Here is a 16,496-nt window from a genome sequence, read left to right on the forward strand (position 1 = left end):
CGAACCGGGCATGCAGCAGGCGGCAGGCGAAGAGCCAAGCAAGGAAATGAGCAGTAGACTCTCACCAACCGCCGTCCAGCACCCGGGGGTCGCCAGGGCCAGCGAGGACGTCCAAGGCCTCCGGGGTCAGCAGGTCCGCCACGTCCAAGGTCCGGGAACGGGAAGCTCAGCCGGTTAGCAGCAGCAGCAGCAGGTGCCCCTCCGCAAGGGCAGGCGCAGCCAGGAACGTCGTCGCCTTCCCGGGGTGGCCGAGTCCCCGGGAGGGGACGCCTCTCGACCTAGGCCAGAGGATCAAAGTGGGTCAGCTTATATTAAGCTGATAAGAACAGATATACTACACAAAGGGAAATTTTATTAACGAGTCACACGTTGCCCTCCACCGAGGGGCTACAACACAAATGGACAGTAGGCTCAGGGTCACAAAATAACATGAGAGGTACCGCGACATGGGTTGAAATCACGCAGTAGCAGCAAGGTACATTTTCCAGGTTACAGCTTTATACACCATTTCAAGAGGTGTTTACCATGCAAGATTAACATGTGCATTCATTTAAGAAAAAAAAAATAATTATAATAATAATAATGATACAGAAACATGTGATCAAACACACAGTTGCCTACACATGTGTTGAGAAATTGCACAAGCACAGTGTGTATTGTGGCTAAACAAAAAAGACTCTTGCAAAACACAGAGGGTTATACAATCTCAAGGGGTGAAACAAGCACGCGGACAATAAAAACGGAGATACTAGTTTAAAGTAGAAACGTGGGTTAAGGGGTCAACACCATACCGAGCGGCAGTTTGGTGGAAGAGGGTTAGAAGGGGGTGATGGGGAGGCGCAGCTTGCCATTTTGTAGTACAAAGAACCTCGTGTGCCACCGGCGAAGGAATTTTTCCTCGCCGCTGGTTTCGAGGTCCTCTGACAGATAGTGCCACAACATCAAGCGTATCTTGGCTACCGCGGGGAAGGCTGCCCGTACTGGTTTATGCCTAGCTTCGGCTAGGCAGCGCCGGTTCCAAAGCACGAACAGTGTGCACGCTACCACCAGTTTGGCGAATGCGCCTCTGTTCCTGGCGAGGGCTGGAGGAGGGCGGATGCGAAACTCTCTCGCCACTATCCGCCACACCGGCTTAGCTGCGGGGCACTTGTGCAGGGCGTGTGTAAGGGTTTCGATGGAGGGGCAATTGGGACAGCGGGCGGAAGGTACGATGCCCAGCCTGTGTAGGCGCTGGCGAGTTGGTAAGACGTCCCAATTCTTCCTCCACGAGAAGTCTGCTACCGGTTTGGGCATTCTCCGCCCATCTCTGCGCGCGTTTTGTTGCCATTTTTGGGACTGCCTGCATTCTTCCTGCGTCAACTGGTGCCGCGCAATGTCCTCCGCGATGCGAGCGGGTGGGGTTTTATCAATATCGCATTCGGAGGCGTCTTTCTCAAGCATCCGCATAGTGTTTGCGGCGCCCTTGTAAAAGCTCGAGGGAGCTTCCGCAAGCGGAGTGAGGGGGCGCTCCGCATCCAGGAAGGCAGCGTTTGTGCTGCACCAGTAGCGCATGATGTCCCTCCCTACGTATCCGGGTGTTTGGAACAATGCCCTAGCCGTTTTTAATGCGAGCACTTTGCTAGTAGTGGGCGGGTGTGATAATCCGAGGCCACCCTCGTCCGTCGAAAGGTGTAGGAGGGTGCGGCGTATGGGCGCGGGCTTGCCATCCCATAGGAAGGCACCGATCATTTTCATCAGCCTTGTAGCTGTCTTAGCGGGCATCACGGCGACTCGACTGGCGTAATACGCAAAGGCGCAAATGGTGGTTGTCACTGCCAGGGCTTTTTCGCGCAAAGACATGCCTTTTGGGCTGAGGCGCTCTATCGCCACTTGTGCGCGTTCCAACGCTCGCTGCCAGGTTTTCTCCGCCACGCCTCCACCAAAGAAGTAGATGCCCAGTACCTTGACGGTGTCCACTGCGCGCAGCTCACCCAGGGCCTCTCGGGGGAAGGCGCCAAAGGCGATGGCCTTGCTTTTCTCCATGTTAAGGAGCGCACCTGAGGCGTCCGCGTAGGGTGCGAACGTCTCCCAGAAAGCCTGTAAGCTTGCCGGGTCACGGACAAACAACGAAACATCGTCCGCATAGGCGAGCACTTTGATTGTGGCCTCCCCCGTTAGTGGAAAGCCCCTAATGCGGTCGTTGTTCATGATTCTTGTCAGCAGCGGCTCGAGCGAGAGTATGAAGAGGGTGGGCCCAAGTGGGCATCCCTGGCGGATACCTCTCTCGTACGCGAAGTTAGTCGATGGGGCGCCATTTACGACTACGTGGCACGTGAGATCTCTGTACAGTAGGGCGATGCTTTCCACAAAGTGTGCGGGGAAACCGAAACGGCGCAGGACTTCGAGCATGTACTCATGCCCAACTCGATCGAAGGCCTTCGCTTGGTCGAGCGATATGAAGGCGCCCGACAAAGATTTGGCAGTCAAATATTCGAAGGCATCCCGCGTGACCGTCAAGTTGGCGAAAATTGATCGGCCCGGCACTGCGCAGGTCTGTTGTGTTGAAACTATAGTCTGAAGCAATGGTTTCAAGCGGTTGTTTAGCAGGGAAGCCACCATCTTGTAGTCAGCATTCAGAAGGGTGACCGGCCGCCACGCCGAAAGCTCCTCCTGCTGGGCGCCCTCCTTGAGGAGGAGGACGATCCTCCCTTCGCCGAAGGATGGAGGTTTCCGGTGATGGGTGACAACCATGTTTACCATCTGCACGAGGACGTTCTCCAGTTCATTCCAAAAGGTGGAATAGAAGGAAGCTGTGAGTCCGTCTGTGCCAGGAGCGGAGTTCGGTGGCATGTTCTTGATGGTAGTCCTTACTTCTTCCGCTGTTGCATCACCGCCCAACATTTCAGCTTCGTCCTGCTCGAGGCGCGCAAGGTTACGACAGAGCTCTTCATACAGATGCTTTCCGTCTGGGGTGCCGGCGCAGACTGTGTTTCGAAAGAGGTCTGCAAAGTAGTTCCGGAAGGTCATGCCAATGTCATCTGGGTCAGTGGCGAAGGAGTTGTCCGGGCGCTGAACCCGCGTGATGTGGACACGGCCGTTCCCGGTCACCCCATTTGGGTCTGCTTCGGCCTGGTCTTTGGGTGGCCTCCGCGCACGTTGTTGGAGTAGCCGGGTATGTTCGGCCTCCAGAGCAGCGAGGTAGCCCCGCGTACAGTCCGTCAGGGTGTCCGCCCCCCTGATGATGCGGATCCTGCGTAGGGTCTCATTCAGTCTGTCTGTGATCCTGCGCTTTCGGGCTTTTCCCTCGTCCTGGAGAATGGTCCTCCACTCTGCTTTCAGTGCTTCCCATGATTCTGGGGTTACATCTGAGACGTCGTAAACTGAGGCCTGAATGCGCTCTCTGATTCGTTCGACGCTATCCTCGTCGAGGAGCAAAGCCGCGTCAAGCCGCCAGCCATGGTTGCCACTGAGAATTCCGGGGCGGCACCTTATTGTGGTGACAAGTGGGAGGTGGTCGGATCGGTTTGCGAGAGTGGCAGGGAGGGGCAGGACCTCGCATGCCTCCACTGAGGAAAGGAGGAAGTCGGGCAGGTAGGTCCGATCGATACGAGAGGCGGTGAACTGAGAGGAGCGCGTGGGTGCGAAAAGATCGCCATGGACGTGAATCCAGACATCCGTGAGGGATAGGTGCCTTAAGAGCGCCACGAGCTCCTTCGCATGGTAAGTGGAAGCTCCGCGGCCCGGCCCCCTGACGTCCCTGTGCGAGTCTATTACGCAATTGAAGTCTCCCAGGAGAATGTGTGGGAGTGGTTCTGAGAGCATCTGGAGTAATTCTTGGAAGAAGTTATTAGTTTGCGTACGCGTCACCGGGGCGTAAACGTTGACAAAGCGGCACCGCTTCCCATTAACAAATAAATCTAACAAAAGAGTGCGGCCGTTTGCGCCGAATGTGCAAAAAGCTTTCTGCCGGAAGCGGCCCGTAATGAAGATGGCCCCCACCCCACATGCCCTCGCGTTTGTGAGTGAGAAGAAGGCGTCGACCCGGAAGGTTTTCTTGAAGGTGGCGACGTCCAGCGGCGATCGAAAATTCGTCTCCTGAAGGAATAGCACATCGATCCCCAGGGACAGGGCAAACGCTAGGACGCTTTCCTGTTTTGCCCTATCCCGGAAACCCCTGACATTCCAAGAAGCTATTTTAAGGTGAGGCATAGCGGAATAAAATGGGTAATGGGAAGGAGGAGATGGGCCCTGTCATGATGGCAACAGGGCGCAAGAGCTGAGAAGCGCATGCCTTAATGAAGGAGCAAGCAGCCTTGTACAACCTCAACTGGGAGTCGCAGAGTGTAGCTCGGGAGGGAACGACCGAACGAAGCGAGAGCGCGCAGAGCAGACCGCCGCCGGGCGCGCGGGTGAGAAGGGCCCCCGGGCCGCGAGGAGAGGAGGAGGGGAGGCGAGGTAGAGTAGAGAGAGGAGGCGGCGCATCGCTGCCAGCGAGGAGACGGAAAGGTGAACCAGAAGGAAAGAAACAAACTAAGTAGGAGCAGACGACGCGAGCTGCGCCGCCGTAAAACATAGAGGGAAGCCAGGCGGAATCAGAAAAATATGCCCGGCACCGAGAACGCGAATAGCGTCTGCTCACACTCCAGGCGGAGAGGCGCGGCGCGTCCGAGGCGCGCAAGCAACCCCCCTTCCCCACCCCGACGCCGCACGGCGCCGAGACGCCGGCGGCCTACTCGCTTGTTTCACCGCCATCCGCGGGGGGATCCCCCTTGGACGCGGCGTTATTACCCAACCTCGGGGTCTTCGCTTTCGGCGGGGCGTCGCTGTCACTGCTTCTAACTTCTAGCCCGGTCCGCCGCTGCCTCGCCTCACGAGCGGGGGAACCCTCACGGGAGTCGTGGTGCGGCCCGTCTCCGTGACGTCGACGCGAGCGAGACCTCGGCTCGCGGCCCTTGTCGCGACTCGAGGCCCGCGCGCCCGAATCGCGACCAGCCCCGTCTCCGCGGCGACGACGCGAGCGCGAGCGAGATCTCCGCTCGCGGCCAGGCGACGGGTGAACCGCGGGCGGGTCCGGTCGCCGGCCCTTGCGGGGCGCGTCCCGCTCGGTGGAACGATCTGACGACGCGTGGTCATCAACCTCGGGCAGTGCGTAGTGCCCGCGGCTGACGATGGGCCTGTCATCACGGGCCGGGGCTTGCGGGAGCCCGCCCAAATCCTGTGCCAAGACAGGGGCCAGCACGTTGGCCGGCGCGTCGGAGATGGGGTGGCTCGTCTCCTCTTGCTCGGGAGACGCCGGGGACGCGTCTTCTAAGGTAGGCAAAGGCGGCCAGTCCTCGGTGACCGATACACTTGCGGGTGTTGTAAGGGACGCCGATCGCGTCCGGCCCGTCTCGGTATCAGTCGTTTCTGCGCCAGAGGACGCCGACGCCGAACTAACGGAGGCAGACGCTCCGCGCGTCTCTTCCTTAACATCCGAAGACGCCGCGCTGCCGCTTGCGCTTGAATCTGATTCCCCGTCGCGACGCCAAGAGAGAGAGCCCCTTGCGGTCGTGCGGGGCGTGATCTTCGGCGTGAGGACCTGTAGACGCGAAGTGGTCTCTCCCGACCTCGGCGAAGGGGCGCCGGATGGCTGACTAAGTGCTGCGTTGGTGACTGTCAGCACTGACGAACCGCGGGCAGCGGCCGCGTAGGAGCGCCTGCGGAAACACTCGCGCGTCTTGTGACGACCCCCGCAACGCGTACACTCGGCTGTGCAGCCCTCCGTGTCGTGGCCGAAGACGCCACAACGCTTGCAAAACGCGGCCGTACACGCGGTGGCCATGTGCCCGACCTCGCCGCAGCGCGCGCAAACACGGCGCATCCCGCGGTACTCAAACATTACTCGGTGGCCCGCGATGGTGATGAAGTTGGGCACCGGTCGACTCATCTCAATTTTTACAACTCGAACACCGCTAAGCTTATTAAACCTCGTTGTTACAGGGGCAAAAGAAATGCCCTTAATTTTGCCGTACTGCGCAAGGGCGTTGCCAAGCGTCTCGTCGGACATGTACACAGGGTACCGGTAAACGTTAACAAACGTGACCGGTGGCCCGACGGCCTCAACCGGCACGTGCTGGTCGTTCACGCGGAAACCTTCCGCAACCATTAACTTCGTCGCCTGGCTAGCGTTCCGGGTACAAACGAGAAACTTGGCACCGCCCATGTGCTGCAACACATAAACGCTATCGTCACCGGCAGTCAATTCAACAGCGTCAATCAAATTGTCTATGCTTACGTCGCCTTCCGGCGCGGTGAACAAAAAACAGTTCTCCCGGGCTGGGAGCTCCATTGGGGTCGCCATTCTTGAGGACGCTGGTCCCAGGAGGGCGAGACTTGTGGAAACTTGTAATGTGCAGACGGGCTGCACTCTAGTAGAGTGGGCGGCTCAGCCGAGGCGAGGACCGCTCAGTAGAGGTAGGTAGGCGCCGCGAAGACGGCAGGGGGACTCCGGGGCAGCGGGCGTTGTCCGGGTCCAAGCGGCTGCAGGCATCAGGGGGCACCAGGCGGGAGCCGGGAACCCAGGAGCGGCAGACGCGCGCGGAACGGAGCAGCGCGGCTACGGGGCGTCTTCTTTCTTCGGTCTTCAGAGGGGCCGGGGGCCGACGTCAGCGTGACGTGACCCCAGGTCTCGCAGGGTGACTCGTAGAAAACAGCTAGCTCGACACTTTGATCTTAGCCAAAAGGCCGAGAAGCGATGCAATTCATTAGCACGTAATTAAAATCCATTCTTTCACACCTCGTACTTAGTTCTGGCCAAAAGCCGGGCAAACAGTAGCAAAGCAATTCCGACGTCCACCCATGCACAACCAGCATTGTGCACCGACAGCGGCAGCGCTGGCTTCACGGCATTGCTTTTATCCCCAGTCCGCTTGAAGTTTCTAGTTTCGCTTACAAACATGTTAAAACTGAAACCTTCTTTTTCCCAGAGGTCGAAGCCACGCGTGCTTGCTTGCATGCGTACTCTCTATGCGCCCATGACGTCACACCAAATGCTTGCTGGCGAACATTATCAGGCATGTCGCGAGGGATGCTACAGCATTTGTTTTAAAAACTGATGCATAGTGTACATGTCCAACTCGAGCACCAAAGTCTGGAAGGAAGGAAAAAAAAAAATAACTGTGCAAAATGTGAATACGTCACCCATCCAACATGGCTTCTACGCCGGCTGCCCAAGCAACGCCTCTGCAACGACGCCCACAATCATCGGCAAAAAGGTGGTGCCTTTGGCTGCTTCAGCACGCTCAACATATGCCTTGCAAGTTCCGACGTGGCGGAACACCGCACCGAGGTCGACGAAGGTCCTGCCGTGAAAGGCAGACCCGGGAATGCGTGCGAAACGTCTACCGCGTGGGTTGTGAAGCCGGTGAATGAAGGATCATGTGGCAGAGGGTGACGGAACGTGAGTGTGCGACTTGACGCTGCGATGTCGTTCAAGCGTTCAACGGGCCGGCAGGTTCTGTCTGTCGTGGTCGAAAACGTCCGAGTTTTGCTGATTCCGAGGGGTAGGAGTGCTATGGTGGCGTGTACGAGGCGCTGGTGCGGCGCTCCGTCGATCGTGCCGGACGGACATGAGGCGGCCGAAGGCGGTCGTGAAGTGGTCGCGGAAATCAGTGGAGAAGTACTCGCCTGCGCTTTTCGTCGAAGACGCGCGACAGACGGTCTTCGGGAGACACGGGTGGTTGCACAAATGCGACCGTGCGTCAACGTGCAGCCATATTCGTGGATTATTTCGCCCCATTACGATAGCTTCGTCACTGCGCTCGCTGGTGTTGCTTGTTTTTGTTGACCTTCACTTGTGGCTCACACCCACTGTGGGGGATTGGCTGGTTTGTTGTTCTGCTTCTTCGACTTCTACATACTCGGCTTAGTGAAGCTGTGAGGAGTGACGAGTGGGTACGGAGGCAAAGCGCGCCCGGGGCGTGATCTCACGCGTCCTGGGGTCCACGTCGCTTCAGGTACGTGCGTGGTGCGTCCGAACGTCTAGTGCGCAATTTTCTTGGAACTTCCAGCAACTGGCAATTCCATTGAGGTGAGCGTGCGAGGATGTTCGTTGTAATTAACGAGAGCCAACGGTGGATGAGCTGGTATGAGATGGTGTTCAGAAATGAAGTGTTTGATCAACAAGGCGATGCCCGCCGTGGTGGTCTGATGGCCGTAAGGTACTCGGCTGCTGACCCGCAGGTGGTGGGATCGAATCCCGGCCGCGGCGGCTGCATTTCCCTGTGCTCAGATTAGGGTGCACGTGAAAGAACCCCAGGTGGTCGAAATTTTCCCATAATCATATGGTGGTTTTGGGACGTCAAACCCCAAAGGTCAGTGGACATAGGAAAAGCACATCGGGGCTTTGCCGCTCCACCGTACAGCAGGTGTGTGCGGAGTGGGTCCTGTGGCGTTATTTGCGATTTTAATTTGTGATGGGGAATAGTGTAGATGCGTAGACGTGGCGAGAGCACGCGTCTTCAGGTTCAGACGCCGCGTGAAGATGTGAAATAAAAATGCCTTCGCTTGCCACTGCAACTGTAAACAGAAACACCAACCAAACCCCATTTTCTAGAGGCTTTTTTTATTTTTCGTTGCGAAACGGGTGAATTCGAAAAGCGGAAATAGCTTGGCACATACATACACACTTCTACACACATACATACATACACATCGCACATGCATACACATCGTATACACACTTCTAGCTTTCCTCCGAAACAGTAATGATAATTTCCTCAATAGTTTTATTAATATGAGTAGGAACGTTAAAAAAAATAAGAAACTTGAGTATGTACGTGTGAACATAACAAAATAAAAGAGACCCTCCATATATGAAATACACACGGAAACATTTATTTTCCCAGAGCAATCGTAAGTGTAAACACAGCTAGCGCACTCCCTGCACGCGCATACCGCGTCAGCCGGGGCGGCGTGCCGCCACCGTCTCGGACACTCGATGCACCCAAGCCGTTTACCCCGGTATCATGGGTAAATCCGAACACTCCTTCTATCATTGAATTTATTGTCGAACTCACCCCGCAGGGGGTGAGTGGGCCGATCCCGGAGGTAGTGCAATACCGGGCCAACCCGTGGCGGAGGTGAAGCAAGCTTCAAGCACTCCGCCGCATCACAAAAATAAGTTTAATATCTTGGATCCAAATAGGATCCGTATCAGATATTAAGCTGATAAGAACAGAGGTTTTCAAAAATGTTAGGAACATTTCTGACCGGAAAGGAAAAACTTGTTCTCATTTTTTGTTCCTTCAACCAGAAAGGAAGAAGGTGGTGTATCGTGAACTGTGTAGAAAGAGAGAAGGTGAAATAGGAAATAGCAGGGGAGAAAAAGTGAAAGGGGCGTGTGCTGTGTAGTGTCGCCTCTTATTTTTGCGATGTCTCTGGGAGGGTGACTTTGCATCACGTGGCCCAGCGAGTGACAGTCACTTTATGGCCACGTGCGCGCAGTACACTTCCCGAGAAGCTGCAATGGTCTCGCTCACTGCAAGCTTCTTAAGTAACCGGAGATACCTCCGGCTGCAGAGTTTTTTGAAAACTCTGTCATTTGCCGGGTCCCAGGAGCCAAGCATGCCGACGACGACTGCCTCGATCATGACTCTCTGGTAGCGGCGGAGCAAGAAGTCCCGAACTGGTTCGTATTTCCGTTCCTTTTCCAGTCGGGCTGCCTCGAGTGCTTTGAGCCGGTTGTCAAAGGGGCAGGTCACGTCTACGATGATCGCCTCTTCCCCCCTGGCGAGAACGAGGTCGGGGCGAAGGTTGGTGGTACCAACCGCTCTGTTTTCATGCGTGACCGTGAACTTCTTGCTGGCGGCTTGTTTCACCCGCTCCACAATCTTGTTGTGACGACTGGTGTAGGCCATGCTGTGGCGCATGCAGTGACCCAGGACGTGCGGCAGCGTTTCCACTGCGTAACCGCACACACGGCACCGTTTGTCGGCGGAGGTGGTCCATGGGTTGGCTCCATTCACAGGTAGGAGGTTCAGGCGTGCCCTGTGAATGAAGCGCCAGTCGCAAAAGCGGGTGAACTTGCCGGAGCGCATAAAGTGGGAGCTGCTCGGGTCTGCGGCGACGCATTCCATTGCCTTCCCTTGATTAGGCATTTCGTGAAGGAAGCGATCGCGTGCTCGCATCATTCTGAAGCGCAGCGTTCTCACCACTTTTCTGCGTTTCTTTGACGTGAGAGTTTCCTCTCCGTCACACGTGATGCTGGTCCCCCCGTCCTCGAAAATTTCCCAGGTGACGTGTAGCCTGCGGGAAGCCTTCCGAGCCTCGGTCCAGACGGACTGTAGTTGTGTTGGCCGTGCCTGGAAAACGCCCTCCGTTTCGCCGCTGAGGTAGCAGGCGAGCTCCTCGTTGGTGGCCTGCCTGCGAATGCGCTTGGAGACAATTTTGGTTAGCGCTTCGAAGGCAAGTTCCCGGACCTCGAGATCGGCCGAGGTCAGAAGCTTGAAGGCGTTGTCCACGCGGCAGGCGTCACTTGTGTCTGCGGCGAGGGGGATTCCAGCTGCTCCGGCCGCTGCGCTGCCGTAGAGGTAGTTGTTTGCAGCGTTACCTGGAAGATAAAGAGTTTTCTTTATCAGCGGCCGGAGTGCGTCGTCTAGGCGGGCCCATTCCGCCTTGCCCACTTGTCCGCACCGCATGGCGAAGTTGAGTGCTGGAAAGACAAAAGTTTTCAGTGCATCAATTCGCTGCCATGGGGCAAGCATGGACTCGAGCAGGGTGCGGCCGACGGAGATCGCCTCATCGACCTTAGAGCGGTCTTGGAGAAGGCTGAACCCGACGGGGCGTCCTAGAAAAGATTGACTCTCGTAGTCACTGATGCGAGGGATCTCTTCTCCGTCGACGAAGAATTTCGTGTCCCTAGTGCCTACGGGAGTCCTACCAGAGAGGTGCAGGCTTCTGCACTTCTTGGGGTTCAGCCGAAGTCCCAGCTGGCCCGCGAGAGCCGCCACGACGTTGATGCGGTCCTGCAGTTTCTTGGGGCTGTCCGCCAAGGGGGTCAAATCATCGGCGTAAGCCAGCACATTGTGCTGCCTCTCACCTCCTTGGACCGCCCGAATGACTGGATCGAGCACCAAGTTGAAGAGCAGGCCGCTCAGTGGGCAGCCCTGCCTAATTCCGGCGGAGATTGTGACTGGGGCCGTTGTCCCAGCTTCGGCGACAATCCGGGTGGCGTTGTCTCGGTAGAGGTCTGCGATGATTGCGCAGAAGTCCTCTCCTGCACCTGCACCACGAAGAGAATCGATTAGTGCGTTGTGCGGAACTGAGCCAAATGCGTTGGCGAAGTCGAGAAGGGCCACGCAAAGGTCACCACCGCCGGCCCGCGCGGCGTCCAGGCGCTCCTGCAGCACGAAGTTGTGTTCAAACACGCCGTCGTGCGGCAGGAACCCCTTCTGACACCTCGAGAGCACGTCATGGTCACACACCCACTGCTGCATGCGGGAAGCTAGGCAACCCGCATACAGCTTGGAGATGGTGTTCCCAAGGGCAATGGGTCTCCAATTCGTGACCTCACTCGGATCACCCTTCTTGTGGATGAGGATGGTCCTCGTTTCCTTCCAGGCGTCGGGCACTTGCTTGTACTGGAGGCACACGTTGAATGCTGCGGAGAGAAAGAGACCTTCAGGATCATGTTCTTTCCAATGGCGGTAGGTGATCCTGTCACTGCCGGGGGCCGTGTTTTCGCATCTGCGAAGATGGGCCGCCACCTCGTCGCTGGTGAATCGGGCGAGGCAGATCTCTGTCATGTCGTCCGGGCGAGCCTTGTTAAGGAGCAGGTGGGTGTTCCCTTCCTTCGGCGCCCATGTTTCAGCAAAGTGTTGCTCCAGTCTGTCCAGCGGAATCTCGCAGAGTTTGGTTTCGCCCTGTACGATGATCCGAACAGCCCGACGGCGGTTGCGACGATACAGGCTCTGTATCTGCTGGGCGTTGTTCGGGTTGGTCGGGACGCGGGGTTTCCCACCGGCAGGGTTGTCTGGAATTTTCGCCTCCTTCCTCACCGCCGATACGGCCTCCTCCAGGATGGAGAGGAAGTCGTCCCAGCGCTCAGCAGTGGCGGGCTCCCGAAGCAGTTGCCGGATTCGCTGGCTGTGTTCTGCGAGTACGCTTGTGTCGTCGATTGGCCCGGAGAGGGTGATCTCGCCGGGGTTCACTGTCTGCGGGGCGGGGTCCTGTGATTCGCCGCCTGCGTCGTCTATCGAAAGTCCCTCGGATGATGCTGGATGTGTGGGGGAGTCGACGCTGTGGGTGATACTCCTGGCTGATGGACTTGCTTGAGGGTCCTCCTGTGCTGTTGCCAAGCTTTGTTGTGGTGCTCCTTGCTGGCTGGTCCTCTGAGTAGCGCGGGCTGTGTCTGGATCCTGCTGGAGACGGGACGAAAACCGTGACCCTTCTGGTGGTGACTCCTCCTCGCTGGTTGCTGATGGAATTGTCGCATCCCTGGAGCTCTGGCTTGGAGAACAAGCTGTGCTGCCTAAGAGAGGAGGGAGAGGGGTAGGGGCCCGGTCCAGTGATGGTGGCCGGGAACGCCGTGGGTTGTCGTGGTCCGTGTCGCTGTGCGGCGACTCATGTTGCCTGGGACTCGGCGTGATGGGGGACGCGTTTCCAACCTGTGAGAACAGAGAGGCACATGAAGACCTGCTCCTCGCGGTGGAGGCCTCGCTAGGCGTGGGCGATGGGGTGCCCGTGGTTGCCGAAACCCGGTCAGGGATTTCTTGCAAGTCACCTAGAAGGGGGGAGGAAGGTGTGAGTGCCAGCTCTGTTGGTGTTGGAGAGTCCGGCGTTGCGCTCAGTGTCGCGCTGTCCTCGCTTGGTGGTGATCCCGTTGACGTCGTTGAGTTGGAGCTCTGTGACGATCGAAGGGTCATTGTCCGTGTGGCTCGGTTGCCGGCAGCAGCGCGGGGCGGTCGGCCAGTCGGAGTTGCAGTAGGTGCAGCCCTCGAAGTCCTTGCAGTCGGTGGTCGCTCGTTCATGTGCTGTGCTTCCTGTTTTCTGTGTTTGCGCATGTGGTTGTCCAGCCCTTTCCTTGTTGTCATGGTGGCAGGGCATTGTGGACACTTGTGCCTGTTGAGGTCGAGGGGCGACAGCTCGTGTCTACCTCTTGAGATGCAGGAGTGGAGTGTGGGATGCAGCCCAAGGCCGGTCGTGGAGCAGAGGGTACAGGTGTATGCCACCTTTACTTTGAGCTCATGCTCGTCTAGCAGATGCCGCACCAAGCTTTGTCGCCTGCTTGTCCAGCTGATCCCGGAGTACCGTACCCCACATTTGTCTATGGGGCAGGTGAAGCTGTGTGGGATTGGGAAGAAGACATCAAGGGTCTGTCCCTCCTTGCCTAGCTGGGGTTGGTTTTGGGCATCTCGCGGCCTCGGTGCAGTGGGCGTCCCGGCCTCCCCTGTATTCGGGGGACCTACCTCCTCGGACATCACCTACTGGCGGGCGAACACTTCTAAAGACAACAGGATTAGCAAGGCCGGATGTACATCATCGTGAGAACACTTAGGCATCTTGTGAAAAAACACTTCAATAAAAGACGGCACTGTACACTTGAGTAAGAAGTAGAATGATGGAGAGGAGATAGAGAAGGAAGAGAGGAAAGAGAGAAAGAAAAAAAAAAAAGAGGTGGGGGTGGGGGGTGATCGTCAACCCATGCTTAAGTGGAGCTGACGACCTAAGACAAAGGGGAAGAAAATGAGGTAGTGAGTGACCTCCTCCCCCTGGTCGGGGGAGAAGAGAGAAGAGGGGTGCGCTCGCCCAGAGAGGAAAAGGAAGAGAAACAAAGTGGAAAGAAAAAAAAAAACACGGCGTGCGCACCAGTGAGAGTCGCGGGCTACCAGCTACATGGCGAGTGCAGCTGGCTGCCCCAAGAAGGCAGAAGGAGTACCGACTGCGGCAGCAGAGAGGAGGGTACCAGAAGGAATTAGTAAAGAAGACAGAGGAAAGAGAGCGAGTGAGAGAAGAGAAAAAAAAAGGGAAGGCAGGAGAACCCGGTTGAGCGTGCCCTCTACTGACACGTGTCAGCAGCGGCGCTTCCGGAAAAAAAAAAAAAAAGGAGCGTGCAAGAGTAGAGAGAAAGTCGCCTGCCTACATTGTTAGTGTAGCTGGCAACAGTGGGAGCGGGAGGGGAGCCTTAGCGCGGGCCACGTGGACGGAAAGTAGAAGAGAAGAAAAAAGAAAAAAAAAGAGAGAGAAAAGTGAAGAAAGAGGAGAGAGCGGAGACGCTGCTTCCACGTGGTCACCAGCGGCGCTCGCTGGTGTCCAGAGTAGAGGCGCGCTCCGAAAGAAAGAAAAAAAAAAAGAGCGTGCAAGGAAGGCTTGCGCTATCTTACATCACTTGGGCAGATGATGCAAGGGCCGCTGAGCCAACTAATACACAAGAAAAAGGGTGCTTTTCAGACGGGAAGCTGCCGGCAAGGCCGGTTGGAGCAGCCCGTCTCGCCGAGCACGAGAACCCACCCCCCCAAAGGGGGGCGGAAAAGACAGGCAAAAAAGAAGTGTTTTAAAGAACTAGCATCTCACCAATGACCAGAGCCAGAAATCCAGGGCAGCAGGAACCAAGTGTCAGCAGGGGGGTCCAAGAATCCGCAGGCAGTCGTTGCTGGTCGCTCGAACAAGCTAAGAAGGCATGCACACAACAACAACACAAGAAGAGACAGAGAAAGACACCGCACTAACCGGGCGGGTGGTCGATTGCTTCTACAAAGAGCAGGAGTAGGATGGACAAGCCAACACTACACTTTGATCTTAGCCAAAAGGCCGAGAAGGATGATCTTAGCCAAAAGGCCGAGAAGCGATGATCTTAGCCAAAAGGCCGAGAAGCGATGCAATTCATTAGCACGTAATTAAAATCCATTCTTTCACACCTCGTACTTAGTTCTGGCCAAAAGCCGGGCAAACAGTAGCAAAGCAATTCCGACGTCCACCCATGCACAACCAGCATTGTGCACCGACAGCGGCAGCGCTGGCTTCACGGCATTGCTTTTATCCCCAGTCCGCTTGAAGTTTCTAGTTTCGCTTACAAACATGTTAAAACTGAAACCTTCTTTTTCCCAGAGGTCGAAGCCACGCGTGCTTGCTTGCATGCGTACTCTCTATGCGCCCATGACGTCACACCAAATGCTTGCTGGCGAACATTATCAGGCATGTCGCGAGGGATGCTACAGCATTTGTTTTAAAAACTGATGCATAGTGTACATGTCCAACTCGAGCACCAAAGTCTGGAAGGAAGGAAAAAAAAAAAAAATGACTGTGCAAAATGTGAATACGTCACCCATCCAACATGGCTTCTACGCCGGCTGCCCAAGCAACGCCTCTGCAACGACGCCCACAATCATCGGCAAAAAGGTGGTGCCTTTGGCTGCTTCAGCACGCTCAACATATGCCTTGCAAGTTCCGACGTGGCGGAACACCGCACCGAGGTCGACGAAGGTCCTGCCGTGAAAGGCAGACCCGGGAATGCGTGCGAAACGTCTACCGCGTGGGTTGTGAAGCCGGTGAATGAAGGATCATGTGGCAGAGGGTGACGGAACGTGAGTGTGCGACTTGACGCTGCGATGTCGTTCAAGCGTTCAACGGGCCGGCAGGTTCTGTCTGTCGTGGTCGAAAACGTCCGAGTTTTGCTAATTCCGAGGGGTAGGAGTGCTATGGTGGCGTGTACGAGGCGCTGGTGCGGCGCTCCGTCGATCGTGCCGGACGGACATGAGGCGGCCGAAGGCGGTCGTGAAGTGGTCGCGGAAATCAGTGGAGAAGTACTCGCCTGCGCTTTTCGTCGAAGACGCGCGACAGACGGTCTTCGGGAGACACGGGTGGTTGCACAAATGCGACCGTGCGTCAACGTGCAGCCATATTCGTGGATTATTTCGCCCCATTACGATAGCTTCGTCACTGCGCTCGCTGGTGTTGCTTGTTTTTGTTGACCTTCACTTGTGGCTCACACCCACTGTGGGGGATTGGCTGGTTTGTTGTTCTGCTTCTTCGACTTCTACATACTCGGCTTAGTGAAGCTGTGAGGAGTGACGAGTGGGTACGGAGGCAAAGCGCGCCCGGGGCGTGATCTCACGCGTCCTGGGGTCCACGTCGCTTCAGGTACGTGCGTGGTGCGTCCGAACGTCTAGTGCGCAATTTTCTTGGAACTTCCAGCAACTGGCAATTCCATTGAGGTGAGCGTGCGAGGATGTTCGTTGTAATTAACGAGAGCCAACGGTGGATGAGCTGGTATGAGATGGTGTTCAGAAATGAAGTGTTTGATCAACAAGGCGATGCCCGCCGTGGTGGTCTGATGGCCGTAAGGTACTCGGCTGCTGACCCGCAGGTGGTGGGATCGAATCCCGGCCGCGGCGGCTGCATTTCCCTGTGCTCAGATTTGGGTGCACGTGAAAGAACCCCAGGTGGTCGAAATTTTCCCATAATCATATGGTGGTTTTGGGACGTCAAACCCCAAAGGTCAGTGGACATAGGAAAAGCACATCGGGGCTTTGCCGCTCCAC

At 56.6% G+C, this 16,496-nt stretch overlaps 1 pseudogene; it reads right to left on the bottom strand.

Annotated features, from left to right (window-relative positions):
- Positions 1-9,044: 9,044 nt before the first annotated feature.
- Positions 9,045-9,223, bottom strand: LOC142766344 (U2 spliceosomal RNA; annotated as a pseudogene).
- Positions 9,224-16,496: the final 7,273 nt, after the last annotated feature.

This window comes from Rhipicephalus microplus, chromosome 6 (genome assembly GCF_043290135.1).
Source record: "Rhipicephalus microplus isolate Deutch F79 chromosome 6, USDA_Rmic, whole genome shotgun sequence".
Taxonomy (NCBI): domain Eukaryota; kingdom Metazoa; phylum Arthropoda; class Arachnida; order Ixodida; family Ixodidae; genus Rhipicephalus; species Rhipicephalus microplus.